The following is a 10,741-nucleotide window of genomic DNA, read 5'->3' as shown; positions in this document are numbered from 1 at the left end:
ACCTAGGAATAAATCTAGCCAAGCCGGTGAAAGAATTATACACAGAAAACTATAAACCATTAATGAAGGAAATTAAAGAAGACTTTAAAAAATGGAAAGATATCCCATGTCCCTGGATTGAAAGAATCAATATTGTTAAAATGGTCACACTGCCCAAGGCAATCTACAGATTTAATGCAATCCCTATCAAATTACCCAGGACATATTTCACAGAACTAGAACAAATCATAATAAAATTTATATGGAGCCATGAAAGACCTAGAATTGTCAAAGCATTACTGAAGAGAATGAAAGAAGCTGGAGGAATAACTCTCCCAGACTTCAGACAATACTATAGAGCTACAGTCATCAAGACAGCATGGTATTGGTACAAAAACAGACATATAGACCAATGGAACAGAATAGAGAGCCCAGAAATGAACCCACAAATTTTTGGTCAACTCATCTTCGACAAAGGAGGCAAGAATATACAATGGAATAAAGACAGTCTCTCAGCAAGTGATGTTGGGAGAACTGGACAACAGCAGTAAAACAATGAAGCTAGAACACTCCCTTACAACATACACAAAAATCAACTCAAGATGGATCAAATACTTAGGCATAAGACAAGATACAATAAACTTCCTAGAGGGAAATACAAGCAAAACATTATCTGACATACATTTCAAAAATTTTCTCCTAGAAGAAATAAAAGCAAGAATAAACAAATGGGACATAATGAAATTTACAAGCTTCTGCGCAGCAAAGGTAACCATAAGTAAAACAAAAAGACAACCTACGGAATGGGAAAAAGTTTTTGCAAATGAAACTGTCAAAGGCTTGATGTCCAGAATATATAAGCAGCTCATATGACTCAATAAGAAAAAAATAAACAACCCAATCCAAAAATGGTTAGAAGACCTAAACAAGCAATTCTCCCAGGAAGAAATACAAATGATCAATACGGATATGAAAAAAATGCTCAATATCACTAATTATCAGAGAAATGCAAATCAAAACTACAATGAGATATCACCTCACACCAGCCAGAATGGCCATCATTCAAAAATCCACAAATGACAAATGCTGGAGAGGCTGTGGAGAAAAGGGAACCTTCCTTCACTGTGGGAGGGAATGCAGTTTGGTGCAGCCACTGTGGAAAACAGTATACAGATTCCTCAAAAGACTAGGAATAGACTTACCCTATGACCCAGGAATCCCGCTCTTGGACATATATCCAGAAGGAACCCTATTTCAGGATGACACCTGCACCCCAATGTTCATAGCAGTGTTATTTACAATAGCCAAGACATGGAAATAGACTAAATGTGCATCAACAGATGACAGGATAATGAAGAAGTGGTATATTTATACAATGGAATACTACTCAGCCATAAAAACCGACAACATAACACCATTTGCAGCAACATGGATGCTCCTGGAGAATGTCATTCTAAGTGAAGTAAGCCAGAAAGAGAAAGAAAAATATCATATGAGATCACTCATATGTGGAATCTGAAAAAAAAAAAAGCATAAATTCAAAACAGAAATAGACTCAGAGACATAGAATGTAAACTTGCGGTTACCAAGGGGGCACAGGGTGGGAAGAGATAGACTGGGATTTTAAAACTGTAGAATAGATAAACAAGATTATATTGTATAGCACAGGGAAATATGTACAAGATCTTATGGTAGCTGACAGAGAAAAAAATGTCAGAATGAATACATACATGTTCATGTATAACTGAAAAATTGTGCTCTACACTGGAATTTGACACAACACTGTAAAATGATTATAAACCAATAAATAATGTTTAAAAAACAAAAAAAGAAATAATGGCAGAAAACACCCAAACTTAATGAGGGAAATTGACATTCAGATACATGAAGCTCAAAGCATCTCAAATAAGGTGAACCGAAAATGTCTGCATATTATAATCAAATTACCAAAAGTCAAAGAAAGCGAATTATGAAAGCAGTAAGAAAAAAGCAACCCATCATGTACAAGGAAGCCTCCATAAGAGTATCTGTATTTCTCAGCAGAAACCATTCAAGACATAAAGGATTGGGATGATAGTGCTGAAAGAAAAAAATACCAATCAAGAATTATACACCTGGAAAAATTGTCCCTCAGATATGAAAGTGAGATGAAAATTTGCCCAAATAAAAGCTGAAGGAGTTTATTACCACTAGACTTACTTTATAAAAAAACTGCTGAAGGGAGTTCTTTAGTTTGAAATGAAGGATGGTAAACAGCAACACAAAAGTATATGTAAGTATAAATCTCAATGGAAAAGGTAAATGTATATACAAATACACATTTTTTTTACATTGTAATGTATATAAATCATTTTTAATTCTGGTATAAGTAATGCACATGAGTATTAAGAATAACTATACAAAAATATGTTAATGGATGTATAAGATAAATATGTAAACTGTGAAATAAATAACATAAAGTGTGTGAGGAGGGAGAGGTAAAAGTGTTAGACTTTTTGTATGTAATCGAATTGTTAGCATAACAGCAAAAGCAGGTTTAAGAGGGACATTTATGGCAATAAACGCCTACAGTAAAAAAAGTAAGCTCTCAAGTAAACATTCTAAATTTATACTTCAAAGAACTAGAAAAATAAGAAAAGAAGAACTAAGCCCTAAAAAATAAAAGAAGCAAGGAAAAATAAAGATTAGAGCGGACATAAATAAAAGACACTAGAAAAAAGATGAATAAAATTAATAGTTGAATTTTTGAAGGAAAAATAAAATTGACAACCCTCCTAGCTAGACTAACAAACAAACAAACAAAAAGATTGAAGACTAAAATAAATAAAATTACAGAAGAGGGGTCCAAGATCGGGTTGTAAGAAGACACTGAGCTCACCTCCTCTCATGGATACACTGAATATACACCTACATATAGAGCAATTTTTTTGAAGAAGAACTGAGAGCTGAATGAACAGTTATTGCAGATAAAAGGACCACTCAGAAATGGGTAGGCAAGATGAAAACATGGTATTCATGAGAACACAACTGCTGACTCAGTGTTCTTAGTAGGGAAAGAACATTTATTAGGGGCCAAATGCAGATTGCCTGCCCTAGGACACAGTGAAAAAAACAGCAGTTTAAAGGGCGTCTAGACAATAAGGGAAGGAATTCCTTTTAATAACTCCAGGGCTTCTGTCAAATGGGCAGGGAACTCCTGGATTTTTTCCAGGGTCAGAAGCAATGGCAAGTGCCATTGTTATAGTTCCACTGGGACTTCAACCATCCCATGCCCACTCAAGCTCCAGCCACCCTGCCAAGGTAGTCTCAGGCCCTGTGCTCCTGAAGAACTGTCTCCAGCCCAGGCCCACTCCTGCCCCAGCTGCCCTACCAAGGTGGCCTTGGGTGGAGTGCTCACTAAGGACTTCTCCCAGACTGTACCAGCTCTAACTCAAGCTGGCCTACCAAATCTGCCTGGTTCAAGCAATCTACACAGGGGACACTCTAAAATAAGGCTGTTCCTTCAAGACTAGGAGAGGTATCTATTTTGCTTAATCATAGAAACAAAAATCAAAAGTCAAAATAAGGAGAGAAGAGAATATGTACCCCCCAAAGAAAAAAATACCCAGGAAAAACCCCACTGAAATGGAGATAAATAGTTTACCTGATAAAGAGTTCAAAGAAACCATCATAAGTATATTGAGTGAACTTGGGAGAAGAATGAAAGAATTCAGTAAGAACTTTATCAAAGACATAGCAAATATAAGAAAGAACCAATCAGAACTGAAGAATAATACTAAATGTTTTACACTAGGAGTAAACATCAGATTAGATGATACAGAATAATGAATATTTGATATGGAAGATACAATAGTGAAAAATCACACAATCAGAAAAGCAAAAAAAATTGGGGGGGGGGGAGATTTTCTTTTAAATGAGGATACTTTAAAAGATGTCTGGGACAATATCAAACATACTAACATTTGCAGTACCAAGGTGTCAGAAGGATAAGAGAGAGTTAAAGGAACATAAAACTTATTTGAAGAAATAATGGATGAAAAATTCCATAACCTAGAAAAGGAAGCAGCAACCTAGATACATTAACAGAAAGTCCCAAATAAGCTGACCCTCAAAGAGATCCACACTGAGACACATAACAAGTAAAATGGTAAAAGTTAAGGATATAGAGAAATCTTAAAGGCAGCAAGAGAAAAACAAGTAATCGCATACCAGAGAAAACTCATAAGATTATCAACTGATTTTTCAGCAGAAATTTTACAGGCCAGAATGGAGTGGCAGGATATAATTAAAGTGCTGAAAGGAAAAAAAAATTCACAACCTAGAATACTCTATATGGCAAGGTTATCATACAGAATTGAAGGGTAGATAAAGAGTTCTCCAGACAAGCAAAAATGAAAGGAGTTCATCATCACTAAACTAGCCTTACAAGTAATGTTAAAAGGTCTTCTTTAAGAATAAAGAAAAGGCCACAATCAGAAATAAGAAAATATATGAACAGAAAAATCTCTCTGATAGAGGCAAATTTATAGAAAAGCAGTGGATCAACCACTTGAAAAGCTAGCATGAAAGTTAAAAAACAAAAATAGTACAATCAACCATAACAATAATAAGTAGTTAAGGGTACACACACACACACAAAAGATGTGAGATATGACAGCAAAAATATAAAATGTTGGTATGGGGAGTAAAAATACAATGTCTTCAGAATGTCTTCAATTTAAAGAGACTATAAGCTTAAAATAAACAGCTAAATATACAGGATGATATATATGCACTTCAAGATAACCATGAACCAAAAACCTACAACTGATATGCAAAATATAGAGAAAGAAATCCAAACATAACACTAAAGGGGTCTATGCAACCACAAAGAAAGGAACCAAAAAAAAAAAAAAGGAGTGAAAAATAACTACAGTGCACCACTCCTCAGAAACAATTAACAAAATGGCCATAAGGAGGGGAGGTGCCAAGATGGTGGAGTAGAGAGACTCACAGCTTGCCCTCTCCCTTAAATATATCAAGAATTACATCTACAACCCATTGAATTGCACAGAACACCTAGTGAACTCTGCCAGAGTGTCCCTCACTTTGAAATATAGGAGGATTCTCACAAAATCTGGTAAGAGAAAAATAAAAGAAAGAAAAAAGAAAAAGAAAATCAACACTGGACCCATCCTGCAGGGAGGGAGTGGCAAAGGAAGAAAGGCACACTCACACCGGGACACACAAGCTGGGAAAACAGCAGGAACAGAAGCAGAGCTTCCAAGACTCAAAGGAGAAAGTGGCAGCAGCTTGGTAGACAGAACTACAAGAAACTGGCACAAAGGGTCCCTGTAATCCCCAGCCCCAGATGAAAGCTGGCAGGGATGAGCCAGACTGGCTGCTGGAGATCGGTGATGAGCCCAGGGGAGGGCTGGGGCCCACTGCACAGAGGCAGACTCAGAGAACTGGAGGAAGATGTGAGCTCTGGCTGGGGTATGTACAGAACAGAACACCCTGAGATCCCCATAAAAAAGCATCACTGCTGGTGAGTGTGTGTGTGTGGGGGGGAGGGCGCAACATAGCCATACCATAGCCACTGTCTCTGCTTGGAGCTATTGTTGGTGTGTTCTCAGGAGAATAGAAGTGGGGCTTGGTCATAGCCATCACTGCTGTGTGGAGGTGGGGCTGAATGGTGAATCCATACCCAGGGGCCCTGCAACTTCACAGGCAAGACTGAGATTTGTTTACAGCATCAGGCAGAGAGGGTAGATTTGCTCCACTGGTGCTTTTGTGAACTTGCACCTCTAGGAAGAACAGGCAGTGAGGGCAGTTTTGGCACATGGAGGGGGGCAAGTGGTATTTACAACAGGCTGGCATACCATACCATATGTGGAGGTAGGGCTAGGGTCTGTACTGATCCTGTGGCACACCATGGATTCAGGTGTGTGACTGCATGCTAGCTACTGTGGATCCTAGTGCCTGACATTGGCAGATCTGTGCTAATGATTCTGGGAGCCCAGAGCCTGGGGAACACCATAATGGGTGGCTGATATTCCCTCAATGAAGGCAGGGACAAAAGCAGTGACAATGAAGAGCACTTTGTAAGCCCACATAATAAGTGACAGACAACATCAAAGAAGGTAGTTCCAGGTGGACATCTCCTGTGGAGATATAATCAGCAGCACTTCTTCCCAGCTAAAGTGCTCCAACACTGCCTACAACATACCACAGCTCAGAAACGGGTCAAGGAGCCTCTACTTCAGCCACAGGGGAGCAGACCCGACCCCTGTCAAGGCTGTGATAACCACAGAACAAAAAAGGAGGCCCCACTCAACAACAACAATCAGGGTAGGCTCTGATCACTACAACACCAAACACAGCCACAATCAAAGGGATAATGGCCAACACACAAGGAAGAAACACATGGCAACCACACTAAGCATACATGGCAATCCATACTAAGAACAGCCCTTGTAACAAAAATACTAGACACACACATCTACACAGGAATGATCCCATGTTAAATAAAAACAAAAAAACAGCCTTTCAAGACCACAGTAGATAACTGATTTTCATTAATCCATAGAACCAGAGAAATATAAGTAAAATGAAGAAGCAGAAGAACCACTCCCAATTAAAAGAACAAGAGAAGTCCCCTGAAAGAAGGAGCAATAAGATAAACCTTGACAGACTACTAGATCATGACTTCAAAAAGGGGGTGATAAAAGCACTGAAGGAAATAAGAGAGCCTATGAACAGAGACAGTGTACTATAATAGGGAAATAGAAACTATGAAGAGGAGCCAACTAAAAACAGAAAACTCAAAAAAAAAAAAAACCCAGAAAACTCAATGGCTGAGATAAGAGCTGAGATAAAGGTAGTCAAAAGCAGACTATATAATGCAGAGGGATGAATAAGTGACTTAGAAGACAGGATAACAGAAATCACCCAGTCAGAACAGCAGACAGAAAAGCAAATAAAAACCAATGAAAGCAATATAAGGGACTTATGGAATAATATAAAGCATGCCAACTTACACAGAATAGGGGTCCCAGAAGGAGAAGAAAGAGAAAAGGGGACTGTAAAGATATTTGAAGAAATCATGACTGAAAACTTTCCAAATCTAAAGAAGGAAACAGATACCCGAGTAGAGGAGGCACAGAGGGTCCCCAACAAGAAGAATGTAAACAGACCTACATCAAGACATATTATAATTAATATGGCCACAGTTAAGTATAAAGAAATTATTCTAAAGACAGCAAGAGAAAAACAAAGAGTTAGTTACAAGGGAACCCCCATAAGGCTTTCAGCTGGTTTCTCTACACAAACACTGCTGGCCATAACGAAGGGACAAGATATAATCAAAGTCCTGAATGAGAAAAAGCTGCAACCTAGGATACTCTATCTAGTAAGCCTATCCTTTAAAGTAGAGAGAGAAAGAATTTCACAGACAAGTAAAAACTAAATGAATTCATCAATACTAAACTTATGCTGAAAGAAATATTGAAAGATCTACTCTAACTAGAAAAGAGCAGGAAAGTATAGAAATGAGAAAACCATAATTGGAAATGTAATAACTACAACAAATTGCAAGAGAATGAACATGAAGACCTAAAAAACAAACAAACAAACAAACAAACAAACAAACAAACAAACAAACAAAACAGAAGGATGTCAAAATCATAAAAGGTGGAAGAGGGGAGCAGGAAAATATAATTTCTTCTCCCTCTTGTTTCTTTTCCCTTTTTTCTTTCTTTCTTTTTAGGGTGTGTTTGAGACTATGTGACTGTCAGTCTAAAGCAAACATATAATAATGAGTTAACACACTTGAAAAACAGGGTAAACACAAGTCAAAAGCATAAAATAGAGTCACAAAAACCAAAAAGAAACCAAGATATTACAAAAGAAAATTATCAAACCATAAAAAGAAAAAGGAAAAGAAAGGAACAAAGAAGAAAAACCAAATCAACTGGAAAACAAAGTTCAAAATGGCAATAAACACACACCCACATCAATAATTACTATTGATGTCAATGGACTAAATGCTCTAATTAAAAGACATAGAGTGGCAGATTGAATAATAAAACAAGAGTCTACAATATCCTTCCTGCAAGATACCCACTTTAGGGTGAAGGACATACATAGACTGAAAGTGAAAGGTTGGAAAGATATTTCACACAAATGGAAATGACAAGAAAGCAGAAGTAGCAATACTGATTTCAGACAAAACAGAATTTTTAAAAAAGGCCATAAAGAAAAAGGAGGACACCATATAATGATCAAAGGAGCAAAACAAGATGAGGATATTACACTTGGTAGCATATGTGTACCCAATATAGGAACACCTAAATATATAAAACAAATACTAACTGACATAAAGGGAGAAATTGATGGGAATACAATCATAGTAGGAGACTTTAATACCCTAGTGACATAATTGAACAGGTCTCTCAGACAGAAAATCAATATGGCAATGGAGATACTAAATGACACAATAGAACAGTTGGACTTGGTTGATATTTTTAGGACATTACAACCCCCAAAACCATTATATACCTTTTTTTTCAAGTGCTCATGGAGCATTCTCTAGGATAGACCACATACTCAGGCAGAAAAGAAGCCTCAACAAATTTAAGAGGATAGAAATTATTTCAAGCATCTTCTCTGACCACGGTGCAATAAAACTAGAAATCAATCACAGAAAAACAAATAATTTGCATTTCTCTGATAATTAGCAATATTGAACATTTTTAATGTGCCTATTGACTGTTCATATGTCTTCATTAGAGAATTGCTTTCTTAGGTTTTCTGCCCATTTTTGGATTGGGTCTTTTTTTCTTATTAAGTTGTATGAGCTGATTATATATTCTGGAGATTAAGCCTTTGTCAGTCTCATCTTTTGCAAATATTTTTCTCCCATTCTGTAGGCTGCCTTTTGTTTTGCTTATGTTTCCTTTGCTGTGCAAAAGTTTATAAATTTAATTAGGTTCCACTTGTTTATTTTTGCTTTTATTGCTATTGCTTGGGTAGATTGCCCTAGGAGAACATTGCTAAGATTTATGTTGGATAATAAGTGCAAATCAAAACTACAATGAGGTATCACTTCACACCAGTCAGAATAGCCATCATTCAAAAGCTCATAAATGATAAACATTGGAGAAGGGGTGGAGAAAAGGGAACCCTCCTACACTGTTGTGGAATGTAGTTTGATGCAGATGTTACGGAAAACAGTATGGAGATTCCTCAAAAAACTAAAAATAGACTTACCATATGATCCAGCAATCCCACACTTCGACATATATCCAGAGGGAACCTCAGTTCAGTTCTAAAAGACACATGCACCCCAATGTTCATAGCAGTACTATTTACAATAGCCAAGACATGGAAACAACCTAGATGTCCATTGACAGATGACTGGATAGAAAAATTGTGGCATATTTACACAATAGAATACTACTCAGCCATAAAAAGATAATAAAATAATGCCATTTGCAGCAACATGGTTGGCACTGGAGACTGTCATTCTAAGTGATATAATCCAGAAAGAAAAAGAAAAATACCATATGACATCACTTATATGTGGAATCTAAAATAAAAAGGCAAATGAACTTATTTATGAAACAGAAACAGCCTCATAGACATAGAAAGCAAACTTATGGTTACCAGGAGGAAGGGATAAATTGAGAATTCAAGATTTGCAGATGCTAACTAATATATATATATATATTAGATAAACAACAAATTTATACTGTATAGCACAGGGAACCATATTCAATACCTTGTAGTAACTTGTGAAAAAGAATATGAAAACAAATATATGCATGTTCCTATGTGACTGAAATATTGTGCTGTAAACCAGAAACTGACACAACACTGTAAACTGACTATACTTCAATAAAAATATATTTAAAAAAAAACAAGTGAGAGTAAAATGACAACATGGAGACTAAACACCATGCTACTAAAAAACCAATGGGTCAACAATGAAGTCAAAGAAGAAATTAAAAAATACCTTGAGACAAATGGCAATGAAAACACAACCACACAAAATCTATGGGATGTAGCAAAAGCAGTCCTAAGAGGGAAGTTCATAGTGATACAGGCCTTCCTCAAAAAAAAACAAGAACAATCTCAAATAAAGAACCTAACCTACTACCTAAAAGAATTAGAAAAATAGGAACAAAACCTAAAGTCAGCAAAAGGAAAGAAATAATTAAGATCAGGGAGGAAATATATAAAATAGAGATAAAAAAATAGAAAAATATCAATCAAACCAAGAGCTGGTTTTTTTAAGGAGTAAACAAAATTGACTAACCTCTGGCCAGGCTCACCAAGAAGAAAAGAGAGAGGACAGAAATAAAATAAGAAAGGAAAATGGAGAAATTACAACCAACACCACAGAAATGCCAAAAAAAAAAAAAAAAAAAAAAAAAAAAAACAAAAGAGAGAGAGAGAATACTATGAAAAACTATATGGCAATAAATTGGACAACTTAGAAGAAATGGACAAGAAACATACAGTCCACCAAAACTGAATCAAGAAGAAATAGATCATTTGAACAGATGAGTCACTAGAAGTGAAATAAAATCAGCAATAAAAAACCTCCCTGCAAACAAAAGTCCAGGACACCATGGCTTCAAATAAATAAAATCAGAAATGAAAGAAAAGAAATTACAATCAATAGCACAGAAATAGAAAGGATCTTAAGAGTATACTGTGAACAATTATATGCTAAGAAATTAGACAACCTAGAAGAAGTGGATGAATTTCTAGAAATATA

The 10,741-nt window shown here is 36.3% G+C and overlaps 1 long non-coding RNA gene across 1 annotated transcript; it reads right to left on the bottom strand.

Annotated features, from left to right (window-relative positions):
- Positions 1-6,816: 6,816 nt before the first annotated feature.
- Positions 6,817-10,035, bottom strand: LOC116662129. Its single transcript, XR_004318114.1, has 3 exons — positions 9,898-10,035; positions 7,443-7,446; positions 6,817-6,827 (listed from the first exon to the last, which is right to left on the bottom strand). It is a non-coding gene; the product is annotated as an uncharacterized LOC116662129 (long non-coding RNA).
- Between the last annotated feature and the right edge of the window lie 706 nt (positions 10,036-10,741).

The sequence above is a fragment of the Camelus ferus genome, chromosome X (genome assembly GCF_009834535.1).
Source record: "Camelus ferus isolate YT-003-E chromosome X, BCGSAC_Cfer_1.0, whole genome shotgun sequence".
In the NCBI taxonomy this organism is placed as follows: domain Eukaryota; kingdom Metazoa; phylum Chordata; class Mammalia; order Artiodactyla; family Camelidae; genus Camelus; species Camelus ferus.
This window is presented reverse-complemented; position numbering and strand designations above follow the sequence as displayed.